At 38.0% G+C, this 17,525-nt stretch overlaps 1 long non-coding RNA gene across 1 annotated transcript in view; it reads right to left on the reverse strand.

The window, feature by feature from the left end:
- Nucleotides 1-9,565: 9,565 nt before the first annotated feature.
- The window catches only part of LOC102496267 (uncharacterized), a 44,155-nt gene continuing 36,195 nt past the window's right edge, over nt 9,566-17,525 (reverse strand). Inside the window, exon 3 of the long non-coding RNA XR_335001.1 lies at nt 9,566-9,690. This is a non-coding gene — a long non-coding RNA (uncharacterized LOC102496267). The remainder of the gene's footprint in view (nt 9,691-17,525) is intronic.

Below are 17,525 nucleotides of genomic sequence, written 5' to 3' on the forward strand. Positions count from 1 at the left end.
AAAATTGAAGAGAAGAAAAAAAAAGGGGAGCTATTTTTTTTTTTTTTTTTTTTTTTACAGTGGTTACCTCTGAAAAAGCTGTGTGCACAGTCTATTGAGCTCTGTGGCCAGAACTCCCGGCTTCAAGGTCTCCATGTCACAGATGGTTTATCAGGAGAAAAATGATAACGGCTGAAAACTGCATGGGTTTTTATTGTTAATGGGGACAAGAAAAGGATCAGACTGATATACCAAGAATAATGAAAACGTTATTCTCATTGTTATACAGCACATACCGCCGATGAAACAAACTGCTAACTTTAGGTATAATGTTTGTTGAAACAAGTTTTACAATGTTAAGGACAAAGGAAGAAGGAGACCTGCCTCTTAGCATCACAACTCTGCATCTTTGATTTCTAAGGCTACTTGATTAATATCAGGAGTCATTATTCAGGGAAATAAAAGGGAAGAACAGTTTAGACATTTCCCTTAATGCCTCATGATACCCACACTCAGCCACCTTTCATCCTTATTTGCTGCTAGTAGAAAAATATCAGCTGAGGACATTCTGCAAGTGGACACATAAGTTCTTTGATGCCAAAAAGTACTTACAATGACCATGCTAAAATAAAAATTTAAGCATGGATATTTTGATATGGGATATTCAGGGTTCATTTTTTATTCAAAGCTGACCAGTCAATAATTCTAGAGGCACGATTTGTATCTAGAACAAAGTGGCAAAGTTTTCCAAGAGACTATGAGGACAATGTGACTTCTTAGACAACTGGAAAATGATTTGTCAGGGATTATGCACTTTGAGAAGAAAGCATGTTCCCTTTCAAGAAGGATCTATTTATATTATTTAATAGAAATAGAATAAATACATTTGTCTAAGTATTTCCTACATACTCAAGGAAAAAAAGACACTAAATCATTCCTTTTATACTTGATTTGCATTGAAGTAAAAGGTCCATTTCAGCTCTTTGGTCTGTCTGATTTCCTGGATACCTTCTGCCTTTATGTAAATGATCATACACATTATTTGCATGGTGATAATGTGATTTTCCCTTATTTAGAATTCACAGATGTTTTATACCATATTTGTTAATGTACTTCTTGATTTATGTCATACTTGATGTCTCAGAACTAAGGAAGCAACTGCTAAATGAGCTGATGCATCCAGTTGTAACTCACGGTAATTTCGCTCCTAAAGCAGCCTCTGGTTTTTACAGACAAACATTTTCATCGTGACTCTTATTTCTATGTAGCAATAGCCAGTAAATTGTAAGAAAAGGGAACCACAGCATCGAACCACCTTCATACGCCCTGCCTAAGACTTTAAATAATACTGTCCTCAGTGAGCCATGACACAGAGGTCTTCACATGGATTTTCAAGGATGTGGGCACTCGCAGAATGCATGAACAGTACTGGGAAACTGTTTCCTCTCTCACAACAAATACCTTAGCATCAGACACGTGCTGCACGCTAAGGAACAGGTAAACAAGTGCCAATATGCAGTTTCAGGCCCAGCCAAAGCACTACATGCTGGTTGATGTTGTTACTCGGTAGGCGAAGGCCACAGAGGAGGCTCAGGTTCAATTTCTGGTCCACCCTAAAAAGCCAAGCACAGTGGCACACACTTGATCTGTAGCTCCAGCTACTCAGAAAGCTGAAGCAGGAGGATTATCACCTAGCAAGATCCCTTCTAAAGAAAAAAGAAAGAGAAAAAAATACATATGTATGTATGTGTGCATGTGTTTGAGCATGTATATATGTGTATGTGAGTGTGTGTATATGTGTGTGTGTGTGTGTGTGTGTGTGTATATAAATATATATATATATATATGTATATAAACAGTCTCAGAATGTTTATTTTTCAGAGTAATTGCCCCAATTCTCCTTCTTCTTTGAAAATAGTTCAACTTATCTTCAAAATCTGATTTTTATCTCAAATTCATATCCCTATCTAATCTGCAGTGATTATCAGGGATTTCCTCAGTTTCTAAAGAATTTGTTCTTCATCCAAGCTTGCAGACTTTTGGCACCTAACCAAATGCTGAGAGGGGACCAGCAATGTCAAGAGGTGGGCAGCACCAGAGCGTGAAACTGAACAGACAGCCTTGTGAATGGGCAGTCTCCCTTCTCCTAGGCATCTGAGGCCTCCTTTACCCTCCTATCTCCTCTAACGGCTGTGGGCCTGGGAGACCAACTTTGGTATGGAAAAAGGCATCCCTGTCTTTACCAGGCCCCTAAACTTCAGTGGCTCTTTCTAACTACAGGGCCAGCACAGGCATCAAGGCCCTGTAAAATCTCAGTTAACCTTATAAATAACACATCTCATATTATCCCAAGTAAAAAGAAACTAAGTTAAACTTATCTTCTCTAGAACATGCCTCACTGATACCCACCACCTTGCCTTCGTCTCTGCTCCCCGCCCTCCAGAGCTCCACCACTTGAACATCTCATCCTCTTTACTGCTTTCTTGGTGGTCCCATTATTGACTCTCTCAAGCTTGCATTTTTCTGCCAAGTTTTCCCAAATTATTACAGCTTACGGTGACTGCTCTCTTTCAAAACTCCCGAAGACTTTATTTTCTGTTCTACTTATCTGAGTTCTTAATCATACATATGTGCCGTAACTTATTAGATAACTATTTAATGAACATTATGTAAGAACCAGACACTGTTCTGTCTGAGATGAACTGGTGAACAAAACAGACAAGAGTCTTGTGGAGTTTAATGACCTATCCAGTTTTAATATATCTCATATGTGCTTTTCCATCTTCCAGTGAGATTGCAAAATGTGATACTGGCCGAGGAGTCTCCATGACACTTTGTTAGCCCTATAGTGTTTAATTCCATGCATGGTTGATCGAATGGTTGGAGACTGACACAGCAACAGGTTAAGTACTGCCTGTAGCCCTCACATTTCTTGTCCCAGTTTTCCCACAACCCCTTTACCTTGTCTCTTCATTTAACTCTTAAGCTTGTATAATTAATTACGCTAACTGAAAATTTATTGTTTTGTCCCTTACTGAAAAAAAAATTACTTTCAAATACCTTTTTTTTTTCACTCCCCCCAAATCTGCCTTGGTTTGCTAAAGCTTCCTTATTGGTGATGTTTGTGCTATCTAATGTGAACTAAGAGAAAAGAGGTACAGCCTTGTGGAGATGAATGGAATGTGGAGGCAGGAGACAGGGCTCTGACTGAAGTCCTGCCAAACTTGAGTTATTTAAGCTCTCTCTGTCTCAGCATTCTTAACTGAAAAATCGGGGTTAAACAAAATCACCTTCAGTGTCCCTTCTACATCTGTGAGTTCTCTATGATTACTAAACTATTTCTCTACAATTATTATGCAACTGCCCAACTCATTCTGATTTATGGTTTTCATCTCAGAAATTAAGAGTGAGGTAGAAGCCCAGCCCCATAACACAGCATTTAGGCATGGTGTATAGGGAGCTGGATTCCTTAGTTTCATGACCATGGTTGATGGTTTGCACCCTGGTCTGGACAGCTTGAAAAAACTTGACAGCTGCATGCATGTAAGTGTGTGCCCAAAATTCTGATGGAAAGGAGGAATGGAGGAAAAAGGATTGTGGCACGACCAGGCCCAACTGGGGGGTGGGGGGTTAAGCTCTCTCCTTCTCTGTCTCCCCCCCTCCCCCACTCCCTCCCAGGGAGTGAGTGCATCCTCTGGTCAAAAAAAAAAAAAAAAAAAAAAAAAAAAAAAAAAAAAAAAAAAAAAAATCTAAGGGGGAGATTGTTTCATCTTCTTCCTAAATAATTAATTGAACAAACTCCCAATAAAAACTTAATAAAATCAGTGGTAATGAAGCTGATGCCTCTGTTTGCAAGTTCCTCTGATTGTATTCACCAATATGTAAAGATTTATTTGGTTTGAATGGGTGACATTAATTGATATCCTAACCTTGGTATCTGGAGCAAGAAACAGTTATCATAAGACTCTTCTCACAAGGAGTGCAAATACTGGACTTTCACTCTCCCTTCCACTTTTTTTTGGAGGGGACAAAAATGTGTCCCAAAAAAGTATTTGAAGATGTTTATCGGTACCAATCAAACCATTATGCATGAAGGCCAGCCAGGGAAAACCTGGGAGTCCTGCTGGATTCCTTTTCTTCTCTATGCCCCACGCACACACACAGCAATAATTATGTCCATTCAGCCTCTGATGATCATTTCGTAGTCTATGTGGCACCCGTGAAGTCTTGGAAAGCACCAGTTTCTCAATGTGTAAATGATAAAAACCACAGTTTTATCGTGAATCAGAATAAACCAATTTAAACTTAAGCCAAAATGTCTAGGTTCCTGATATTATACCTTTCTCTGCCAATTCTATGATCTTCTACCATTTGCAGTGTTCATATTTTCAATCTCCCAAGTTTCTGAACCTGATCAACTCTCTATAGCTATTAAGAAAAAATAATAGAAAGAAATAAAGAAACTAATAATTAATGCATACTTTAATTAGACTTTGTGCTAGGCAACTTTTCTATAGAAAATCTCCAAAAAGCATATCAACCAAATGTTACTGGGTTATGGGAAAAGTCATGATGCATTTTTGCACAGAAAAACAGAAAAATACATCATGACTTTTCTGATGACCCAATATTTGTATTACTCTCTATACATCATTTTGACTAATAGTATCTTATAGTATCTTATCTTTGTCCTTTTTTCACTTGTAATTTATCATTTACATATAATTATTGAATATCTTTGTGGGGTCGGTATGGCTTTTAAAAAGCACATATACACTGTGTAATACTCAAGTCAAGAATATACACATATTTGCCATCTTTGACATTTATTATTATATTATGCTGTAGATATTTGGAAATTCATTCTATTGGGGATTTTTGTAAGTATGTATGAAATAGTCAATGACATTTATACTCTACTGTGGTACACTGTTCCATGACTTATTTCACTTGTTTACATGCATTTTTTTAATATTAACCAATTTCCTCTCAACTGCCCCCTAACCACTGCAGCTTCAAGTATCTGCCATTACTTTCTCTATTTCTATGCCATCACGTCCTTTTGCTTCTGCTAATGAGTGAGGACACTCAGTATTTGTTAAATAAGGATGTGCTATACTTGTCTGTCATAGCCTGGCTTATTTCACTTAACATTATATTTTCTAAGTTCATCCACTTTGTCTCTAATGACAGAAGAGCATTGTTCTTTATGACTGAGTAGTATTCTATTGTGTATGTATGCCGCATTTTCTTTATTCAGTTAATGTTATTGGGATTCTGAACTGAATTTCCTTATAATAAGGGAAGTTAAACACTTTTTCATATGGTTTTAGCCATTTGAATGCTTTCCTTTTGAAAGTCATCTGTTCAGATGGATTGTCCATTTTTTTTTTCTAGGTTTTTGTCATAGAGCATGTGCACTCACCAGAGAAACAAAGTATTTAAAAGAACCAAATGTAAGAAACCCTTACAAGCCTATTTTGTGAGGCCACCATCACTTTGATACCAAAAACTGACCAGGACACAACAATGAAAGGAGACTGCAGACTAATGTTCCTGATGAATATATAGGCACAAAAATCATCAACAAAGTATTAGGAAATTGAGTCCAACAACACATCAAAAAAATTATACATCATGACCAAGTAGGGTTCATCCCAGAGATGCAAGGACTGTTTAACATAGAAGAAACAATACATGAGATACATCACATTAACAGGAGGAAATATAAAAATCATATGATTATATTAATCCACAGAAAAAACATTTGATACATTTGATACAAAAGCATTTGATACAACATCCCTTCATGATTAAGACTTCTATCAAAATATAGAGGATACCTTTCTTTCTTTTTTAAAAAAAAATTGCCAGAGGGCACATGTGCTTATTAGAAAGTGAAAGAAAGAGGGAACCAGCAGTTAGTGTAATGGCTATGTCGCTGGACTCCCACGCAGTCAACCGCAGTTCGCGTCCCGGACCCGGTGGCTTAAAATTCATGCCGGGCGCGTGTGCGTGCGTGCCCAAGATCCCGAGAGGAGAATGGAGGAGAAGGGACTGTGGCGTGACCATCCCCCCTGGGGGGGTGATTTCTCACTTTCTGTCTCTATGTCTCTCTTTGTCTGGCGAGCGCATGCACCCTATAGCGAAAATCTCTCCAAAAAAAAAAAAAAGAAAAAGAAAGAAAGAAAGAAAGAAAGAGAAAGTGAGAAAGTGTTTTCCCATGGAGCATGGACTGCAATTCCTAGTTCTCTTGTTCTCTCTCCTTTTGGGATTTTGGACACACATACACATACCTTTGCCATGTTTCTCAAGTTGCCAGGTTCAGGACTTGAACCACTCAGCTGGCCAGGTAGAACCTAGTTACCATAAGCTGGCCCAAAAGTACACTTCTTCACAATAAAGGTGATATATGACAAACCCACAGTTACCATCATACTGAATAGGGAAAAGTTTAAATCTTTTACTCCTAAAACTGGAACAAGACAAGAATGTCCAATTTCTCCACTCCTATTCAATACAGTACTAGAATGATATCCTAGCCAATGATATCAGGCAAGACAACCAAAAAATAATAATAATAATGGAAAGGAGGATGCAAATTGTCCCTATTCACAAATGATATGATTATATATATATCAAAAAATTAAAGAATCCACCAAAAAACCTCTTAGATATGATAAATGAATTCAGTAAAGAAGTAGGATATAAAATCAATATACGAAAACCTGTAGTGTGTTTGTACCACAATGAATGGAACTGAAACAGAAATGAAGAAAATAATCCCATTTATAATACACACACACACACCGATTTGTCCTTTGCTCAATATTCCTAAATATATATCCCAGAACCAGGAGAGAGACAATCTAAGATTAAACAGTGATCATAAACCACAAAGTAAATAATTCATAGTAATATTTTCACTGAAACGATAAGATTTATGTTACTATATCTAATGGTAAGCTATGTTCACATTAAAATCATCCCTATTGTATGCCAAATCCATATTAGATGCTTCAACACCTCTACCTCCATGTTCACAGCCTTTGCTACATAGTAAACTCGGACTTACTGTTTTACTTGCCCAAATTTGATCTAGTTTACATTCTAGACTGTAAACATCTCAAGAAGGCAAGGTGGTTCTTGTGCCAAGCACTAAGCTGACCAGCTAAAAGGAACATACTAGATGCATATTGACTTCTATATGAACCAACTCTAAAACATTAGTTCATAGCTTGGATATCCAAGTGCCATACTAATTAAATATTACTTTATAGAACCATCTTAATTAGTCAGCTATATGGTTTTTCTTATATTTTCTCAAAACAATGAAGTTTTATTTTATTCTCTAGTGTCTAGGATTACTTTTTTAAAACCAGAACTGACAATAAGAATAAAAACTTGGGGGGCTGGCAAGTGGCGTGGTGGTTGGGGACGCTGGACTCCCACATGGCTGACCACGATTCAAGTCGCGGGCCTTGTGGCTTGCTTTCTCACTTCCTCTCTCTCTCTCTCTCTCTCTGTCTCTCTCTGATCAAACTGGAACACAAATAATAATAATAATAATAAATAAAGTTAAATAAAATAATTCTTAAAAACAAAATTGGGGCCAGCCTCATAACCAATTAGTTAAAAAGAGTCAGATCTCACACGGCTAAAGGCAGTTCAAATCCTGGCTCTAGCAGCTTGAAAAACATGCTGGGCACCTATGCGTGAGTGCTCCAAATCATTAACAATTGGCTCAGTTTATTTCTGAGGCCAACTAAATACCCGAACTTGAAATTCTCACATGTCATTAGGATAATTCCCAAGTTTTGTTATTGTTAGCTTAAGTAATTCTCCATTATTTTCTATTAAAATAATATTAACACTTACATGTAAAGTAACAGTTTGCCTCAACTAATACAAAACAAATTTTAAGTAATAGTTAATGATCTTTCCAAATTAAAAAAAAATTGTAGCTTTTCAAGGACTTTTAAGTAATTACTAAAAATATGAAAGATTCTATGAATAAAGTTAGATGAAATAGATACCTCATGATCACTATTAAGAGGGGGAAAAAAGGGTGCAAGCAGGTGGCATAGTGGTTAAGGCACTGGACTCCCACATGGCTGACTATAGTTCAAGTCCTAGACCTGGTCGCTTGAAAATCATACTGGGCGATGCATGTGTGTCTGCCCAAAATCCCAAGAAGAGAACACAGAAGAAGGGATTGCAGCCTGGCCATCCCCCCAGGGGGTGATTTCTCTCTTACTTTCTCTCTCTTTCTCTCTCTCTCTCTCTCTCTCTCTCTCTCTCTCTCTCTCTCTCTCTCTCTCTCTCTCTCTCTCTCTCTCTCTTCCCAGTAAGCACATATGCCTTATAGCAAAAATTTATCATTTAGGAAAAAAAAAAAAAAGAGGGACCAAAAAAAAGCATATCCAAGTCAATCTAAGCTGTTTTAGTTGCCTTCAAGATTTTAAAGCAAAAATCCTTATATCTACAAAAGGAGATCTCTAGTTTCTCCAATACACTTAAAGGTAAAGTGAGAAAAATTAATTACATGTATTTTAAATTTCTCCCAGTTCTTGAAAAGAAGAACATTTGTTCCACCCTCCCCTAGCACAGTCACTTTGATTATGAATTCATTATCTAAGTCTACATATATTTCATGGTAGTTTTGGCATCACTGGAGACATTCCGCCACGTGTCAACATTGCTTCCTTCAGGTTCTGCGCAAAGGGAGAGTAATGGAAAAGCTGTACTTTTGTCTGAAGAGTCTTGCCCTCCTTTTCTCATGTTTCTTCACCTACCCCAGGCCTCTATCTTCTTCATTTGGGGATCCATTTCCCAAGCCTGCAATTTAGGGTAGAAGGGATGGGAGGAGGGGCTCGGATTGTGGTGAACAGCTGGGGCCCATCACTTCTCATTGCAGGTCTTGGGGAGATGTGGTTGACAGAGTGATGCACAGAGCCTGTCCCAGTTAATGACTTCACCATTCTCCATCATTATCCCCATCATTAGGAAATTAGGAGGACAGAAGGTATTTACTGTAAACCTGCCACCTCCCAAGGAGAGATAAATAGAAACTGATAAATGGGCTCTTCTGGTGCTGTTCGTCTATTAACCTTCTGCTTCCCAGCTCCGGCATATGCATGCCATCCTGCCATTAATATCCAGTAATTGGCATGGCAGCGGGCAATACAATCATACCTTTACTGTGAGCGTCCCCTCCGTGTGGTGTGCCTGTGCAAGCACACAATTATGTTCATAATGAAGCTTTGCTAAACAGTCCGGGTGAAAGACATTAGGCAGTTGTTCCCCAGCTATAATGCCAGCCTCCCATAGTCATTCAGGCCTTAACTCTTCAGTAGCCTGAGCACTGGCGGCCATTGCTAATCTTTCTGCCATCTTCACACACTTTCTGTCATCTTTGCAGACATTCCATACAGTCACCTGCTTTTTGGTTTTCCTCTTTTTTAAAAAACAAACAAACAAACAAAAAAACCCAACTCTTTCTTAACACGGTACTCCTTGGAAGCAAAGGCATAGCCAGCCTATGAATGATTTGGAACTGCCTTACCTGACTGACCGACTGCCTGGCATGAGGGTAGCTAAGAGTTTCATCCATTTTGCAGCCACCGGTGACCACCTGGGGCGATTTGTCACGTGAGAACCAAGCTGTTTTTCAGCATTTCCCAAGAAGATTTTGCATTCTTTAGCACATTCCTAAATGCATAAGGAGGAGAAAGGATGTATTTCTTTAAATTTATTCTGTACGATAACAGAACAGACAGGAGGCCAATGACCTTGGCTCTTTATATTAGGAAAGACACCATCCTCAATGTTCATTTGCTCAAAACACTTGGGGATTTTGAAGGAGCACGAATCCCAGGAGATCTTAAAAGAGCTCACAGAAAACCAAGACCTACAAAGAAAGCCACCTCATTCTGTTATCCATCTGCTCACACTGGCTGCAAAATGAACATTTGGTCTCTGCTTCCCTGACCTATTTATCCCCCAGTTAAATTCCAGTGTTTACTAGGAAGACTTTACAATAGTGACTGCAGTGGGCAGACTGTTTCACAGGATGAAACACAAAAAGCAAAGATGAGTAATTCCTTAAAAGCATAGGACAGGTTCTAAGAAATGAATCAAGCTGGTCCTAAACACGGCCCCCAAGGAAAACAACAACAAAAAAGGCAGCTGCAAGGGGGAGGTGAAGTTGGGGAGAGGTACTATCAGCAAAGAGATAAAAAGCAATAAAAAGACTGGGAAGAAAATGACATGACAACCTTATTACTGGTGTTCAGGAACCATAGCCTCTCTGTCAGAAAAATACCAGATCACCCATTTGAGAACTTCATAAAACTAAATGATCAATAGATTATGGCTCTGGCCCTCCTTCCACACAGCATAAAACAAATAATAATATCTCCAATAAATATAACAAATAGGGCAATCTTTCCCATCTCCTGCAGACCCCTGACAGAACATGCTACAAGATCTTTTCATTTCTTCTTCAGAAGGATACTAAGCAGCTTGCCAGACTCCCAGTCAAGCACGGCCTTTCCAGCTGTCTCCCAAGCATCCACCTTTAAATATAGAACCTGGATATAGCTGGGCAGCCTGGCACTCCTGGAGGCTTTCATTCAGCATAATACGGAGGGCAAACCCTCTGTCAGTCAGCATCCTGTTAACTAAAACTCCCCAGGCACTGACACCCAGCACACGTCTCTCGCATAATTATAAATAATGTTTGTAATGACTCAATGGCAGGCTAAGAGCCAGGTGGGAGGTCTGCCTCTCACCACTCCCTACTTCCACGCACTGTCGTTTACACAGCACTCTCATGATCTCTGCTGGTTCACAACAAAGTCGCACACAGGGGTTAAGGGATGATACTGGCTCCTATTGCACAACTGTGGAATGAAGACTCAAGAGAAAGTGACTCCCCTCTTTCCCCTAGCCAGGACCCAAGCCTTCTTTCCTCTTCAGGGCTGCTGCATTGCCAGCTGCAGCAGGCCCCATTCCCACTGTATTCTGTGAAGAGCATTCCTGGAGCTGGCAACACAGCCAGTCTTAGAAGCAGCACAATACAGTAAAAACAGGAAGGCTGCTGGGATCAGGTATCTGGTTTTACCACTGACTAGCTGCATTATCCTAGGTAAATTTTAAATTTCGTCTTATTTTTAGTTTCCTCATCTATGAGTTAGGGTGATAATAATCATCCTTACTTCATATGTATAATATCTATGTTGTTATATACTATTACTACACGCCAACTTATAAAAGATACTTCCTAGGACATTTCCTTCTCTTCCTCTTCTTACTTGTTATGGACACTTTACCAGCCTCTTTAATTCAGGAACAATTCATGAAAATATATCTTTCAACATTTCCGCTCTTAGAAATTGGTAGATGATGTAACATAATGGTGACTTCCCTTTTGATAACTAGATAATACTCTAGTATGTTTCCAAAAGCTTCTGGAAAAATATAGAATAAGATTTACTGGAGTGTTTTATTCCCATGACATATCGGATTAATTTTTTTATTATTTTAATTTATTTTATACATTTGATCACTGTACATCACTACAGCTTGTAAAATGAATTTACCAAACATGAGTAATATTTTTATCTGATGATCCCAGGTTGCCCAAAGAGGGAAAAAAAAAATCTCTTTTTCATTTTTTCCAATGTATTGTAGAACATACACAAAGTTGTTATAGGCTCTTACCATTGACTTAGTTATAGTCATGGGATATATGTGCACAACATAAATAAAAATACAGTGTAAAACACTTTTTTTTTTATTTTTTTTTGCTATAGGGCATGTACACTTGCCAGAAAGACAGAGAGAGACAGAGAGTCAGAAAGCGAGAAATCACCCTGGGGAGATGGCAATGCTGCAATCCCCTCCCCTCCATTCTCCTCTAGGGATTGTGGGCACACACACACATGCATCTGGCGTGAGTTTTTAAGCCACGGGGTCCGGGACTCAAACTGCGGTCGACTACATGGGAGTCCAGCGACATAACCATTACACCAACTGCTGGCCCCAGAAACCACCTTATAATTCTCCTGCCAACCTTGCCACAAGAAATTTCTCTGACTTTCCTTTACTTGGTACTGATTTACCACCATGTAGGTCCACTCTTTTGAGAGTATCCTTCTCATCCACCTTTCCTCTCTGAGTCAAGACGTTTACAGTCCCACTTTGCAACATTACAGTTGACAATGCCAAAATCCCCAGATTGTTTGTATTAGGCAGAATATTTAGTTCTCTGGGTTTCATCCCTCCCTTTTCAAACCATACTCAGGCTCTCCTTATTTAGAATTCCCATTTGAGCACAATACTAATTTTCTCTACCCAGAAGCTTTTAGAAATATATGAAAGTGGGACCAGCAGTTAGCATAATGGCTATGTCAACCGTGGTTTGAGTCCCGGACCCGGTGGCTTAAACTCATGCCAGGTGCATGTGCATGCGTGCCCAAGATCCCGAGAGGCGAATGGAGAAGGGATTGCAGTGTGGCCATCCTCCCTGGGGGGTGATTTCTTGCTTTCTGTCTCTCTGTCTCTCTCTGTCTGTCTGGCAAGTGCACATGACCAATAGCAAAAACCTCTCAAAAAAAAAAAAAAGAAATATATGAAAGCATTTTCTAGTTATCCAAATAAGAGCACCCAAGTTTGGCAGGATAGCAAGACTTATAATCCATATGCAAAAACTAACTGTATTTCAACACACTACTAATAACATTCTGATATATCCTCTTATTCAAAAATAGTAAAATACTTATCAATACACATATACCATGTACAATGCATGTGCTAATAACTATAAACATTGCTGAAGGAAATTAAAGAAGAATTAAGTAAGTGGGAATATATTTCATGTTCATGGATTTGAAGACTCAATATTGCTATGATAAAGTACTTTTCAATCTTATCTGTGGATTCAATGCAATCCCTATCACTATCCGATCTCCTTTTTGCAAATATCAACATAATCAAACCTAAAGTTAACATTTTAAGGAAATCAAAATAGTCTGAACAACCTTGAAAAAAAAAATTGGATGACTCATGCTTTTGAACTTCAACACTTATTACAAAGCTACATTAACCAAGACAGTTTGCTACTGGTATAAGGATAGTCATACAAATCAATGGGAAAAAAAATCATACCCAGAAATAAACAACTACATTTAAGACCAGTTTTTGACAAGGGTTCTAGGATCAGTTAATAGAAAAAAATAGTCTCTCAAAAAATGATTCTGGGAAAACTGAATATCCACATGCAAAATAATGAAATTGGGTCCCCAGAAAATTGAATACCTATGTTTACACAAAAGTTCTACACAACTGTTCATAGCAGCATTTTTCATAATAGCTAAGAAGTGGAAACTACCTAAATGTCATTACTGATGAGTGAATAAATAAAAATGTTACATATCCATATAATGGAATAGTATTTGGTAATTAGAAAAGAATGAAGTAGTGATACATGCTACAATATAATGAATCTTTAAAATCTTACGCTAAAATAAAGAAATCCAGTCACAAAGACTAAATAGTATACAGTTTCATTCAGACAAAATGTCCAGAAAAGGCAAATCTAGAGACAGAAGGTAGATTAGTGGTTTCCAGGGAACTGAGTTAGGAGTAAAAGGGAGTAAAGCTGCAATAAACATGGATGTGCAAGTGTTTTTCAACTGAGTGTTTTCCTATCCTTTGGGTAACTCCTGGAAGTAATAAATTAATACAGTAAAGTGGCAGTACATAAAATCAACATACAAAAATCTGTATCATTTTTACATACCAACAATGAAGAAACAGAGTCAGAATTGAAGAAAGCAATCTTATTTGCAATAGCCACATATACAAAAATAAGATACTAAGGAATGAACAAAACCAAGGAAGTGAAAGACCTCTACAAGGAAAACTATGAAAAACTAAGAAAAGAAATGGAAAATAATACACAAAAGTGAAAAGGCATCCCATATTTTTGGATTGAAAGAATTAATATAATCAAAATGTCAATCCTACCCAGATTAATCTACAAATTCCATGCACTTTCAATCAAATTACCAGAGCTATTTTTCACATAAATAGAAAAAAGAATCATACAATTTCTCTGGAACCATAAAAGGTACCACCAAGGGAATACTGTGCAAAAAGGAATAAACTAGGAGGCAACACTTTCTGACCTGAAATATATTGCAAAGCTATGATAATCAAAACAGTATGGTACCAGCACAAAAATAGGCATGTAGACCAATGGAAGAGAATATGGAACCCAGGAATAAACCCCACAACATACAGTAATAGGCTTTAAACAAAACACTACTGGTATTAATTTCTGAATTAATTATTACTCTCTTTTCTTCTTATTACCACGGTTGTGAAAAAACAAGAGTATTATAGTAGAAGAGGCACCAATTAAGAAATCAGATTTGGGTCAGTCTGAGTTTACCTACCAGACACTTGGGCAAGTTGTTTCCTTTCCTTGGGCCTTTTAATCATCTAACAGATGAAGAGAATGAGAGTTAATTTTTTTATTTGAAAGAGAGTTTTGCTATAAGGTGTATATGCTTGCCAGAGGAGACGGAAAGCAAGAAATCACCTCCCTATGGAGGATGCCACACCATACTCCCTTCTCCTCCATTCTCCTCTCAGGATCTTGGGCATGCACACACACACGCCAGTGTGAGTTTAAAGCCACCATGTTTGGGACTTGAACCGCTGCTATGTGGGAGTCCAGCTACATAACCATTACACCATCTGCTGGTCCCGAGAGTTCATTTTATTTGTCAAGGTTACTGATCTGCAGTGCTCAGATATGTGATCAAACATTATTCTGGGTGTTTGACGTATGACTGTGTTTCAGTATTCTGTATTCTGCATGAATGTGTTTTTGGATGAAATTTAACATTTAAATTTGTGAACTTTGAGAAAAGCAGACTACCCACAGTAATGTGGGTGGGCCTCATCCAATCAACTGAAGGCCCTAGTTAAACTAAAGACTGACCTTCCCCTGAGTAAAGGGTATTCTGCCAGCAGACAGCCTTTTGACTTGAACTATGGCATCAGCTCTTTCTGGGTCTCTAGTCTGCCAGCCTGTCCTGCAGATTTTGAATTTATCAGTTTCCATAGTAGTGTGAGGCAATTCCTTAAAATAAAACTCTTCATACCCACACTCATGCACACATCTTTTTTTTTTTTTTCTGAAGAAAAAGACTAATACAAAGACTATGCCTTTCAAAGCTCCAAAGTTTCTCCCATCACCACTACTTTCAGCATTCAAAACTATATAGGGGCCAGCCTCATGGCACAGTGGTTAAATGCTGTGCAGAGGAAGCTGGATACCTCATAGCTGACTGAAGTTCAATTCCTGGGGCCTCTGGCTTCATGCATGCCCAGGATACTGGTGGGATGGAGAATTGGAAAAGGAAGAATTGCAGAATGACTGAGTCCCTTTGTAGGGGATGCTGTCTCTCTCTTTCTCTCTCTCTTTCTGTCTTAACCATGCAGATGTGGTCTAATAAAAATTAATTAATTCAAAAAAACTATAAGGGTATTGAAAGCACTAGATGATTCCAGCATATTTTGAAAGTTCCAACTGACCTCATCAATTCCTCTGAGAATAAATAGCCATTTGATATGTCTACAGATATAATACTGTGTTGACTCACTTGCCTTATAACTATCCTCTCAACCTGAGAATGAAATATAATATTCTCCATATGTCAGTGTGATAAGAATGTAAAATAAGATGTTCATAGAATTTAAGGATATTCATATCTACATAGCACACCTAATACAATAATATGTATGCAATCTTTTACTTTGCCCATGAATAAAACAAGTTCTGATACCCTTAGCAGAAGACATGTCTTCTTCATTATCAATCATAAACACTAAGATTTTATTTTAAAAATATAATCAATTCAATGATATTCTGTGACTGAATCTCCAGATGTGTATAATTCAGAACTTTTCATTTTCTTTTATTTGGCAATAAGGGTTTTTGCCACTTCACAGCTCATTTGCACCTCCACCAGCTTTGCTACACTCATTACTACCGTTGGCAAAAGATCTGGTGACAGAGGAAGTTGATGCAAATGAGACTTTTAGATTATCCATGCTCTCCTTTTCTACCATGACCATGGATAATCAGGAATTGACTGTGCAAAGAGCATAAAAATGCAATTAGGCATTATATAAAGCTTTACATATAACATCACTAGGAATGCCTTAAAGGGAGTATCACATGGAGAGGAGCACCTTGGAAAACAAGACAATGTTTTCTTATTAATGTTACCTGATGCTTTCTAAAATGTCTCAAGAGAAATTATCAAAGAATATTATAAGAGTAACCCATTTCACATGGAGAAAATACTTTCATTGAGTTTCAATGCTTAAAGTATATATGGTGATTTAGTGTGCTGTCAGCAGTTACTCCATGTAAAAATGCGTAATTAAAGCCTGCTAAATTTCAGAGAGTGCCAAGTAAACTCTGCAGATATGAAGATAGTAAGACATAGTTCCTGCATATATTTTACTAGAGATGTAGATAAATAAATAAATTATGTCCTTTAGCAAGGCTAATTCTATCACAAGGGAATTCCCAAAGTGGTAGAAGACAAAGGGACATTTATCAAAATTTGACAACTCAGAAAAGCCTTTTTGGAGGAGGTAATACCTCAGTTAAGTAATGAGGGAAGATTAGGAAACGGCTTAAGAAAAAGGAAGATTTTTTTTTTTTTGAGAGATTTTCACTATAGGGCACGTGCGCTCACCAGACAGACAGAGAGATATTAGAGACAGAAAACGAGAAATCACCCCCAGGGGGGGTGGTCACGCAGCAATCCCTTCTCCTCCATTCTCCTTTCGGGATCTTGGGCACGCACGCACACGCGCCCGGCCTGAGATTCAAGCCACCGGGACCGGGACGTGAACTGCAGTCGACTACGTGGCAGTCCAGTGACATAGCCTTTACGCTAACTGCTGGTTCACAAGGAAGATAATTTTAGATGGAAATAAGAACATGAATGAAAACATTAAGAATTCAAACAACTTGGTGTTACATATCAAGTGATCCCATAACCACACTTGTAAAATGTGAATGATGTAGAATCAGATAATGAAACAAGAGACATAAACCAGTCAAGGAATTATATAAACTAGCTTTGCTAAGAAACTTGGACTTGATCCTGTAAATAATGACAAGCTATTGAAAAATTCTGACTGTAAATGATGTGGTTAAATTGGTATTTTAAACTGACCATTCCACAGAGATAGAGTGGATACGTTTTGGTAGTAGGAAAGGGGATTTGAACAAAAGAATTCTGTTGATCTATCAACAGATAGTTAGCTAAATGAGTAGGTGAACAGAAGAAAAAAGACTGAAAAAACATTTAGAAAGCAAAATGCCAGAATGTTGAATAACTGAATAGAATAGGAGTGGCAAAGGGAAGGAAAAGCTATAATTATTTCCAAGATTCCAGAAAGGAAACATAATACAGAATAAGTGGAGGAAGAAAAAAAAAAAAAGAATAAGT

This window comes from Tupaia chinensis, unplaced genomic scaffold, assembly GCF_000334495.1.
Source record: "Tupaia chinensis unplaced genomic scaffold, TupChi_1.0 Scaffold000318_1, whole genome shotgun sequence".
NCBI classification, from domain to species: domain Eukaryota; kingdom Metazoa; phylum Chordata; class Mammalia; order Scandentia; family Tupaiidae; genus Tupaia; species Tupaia belangeri.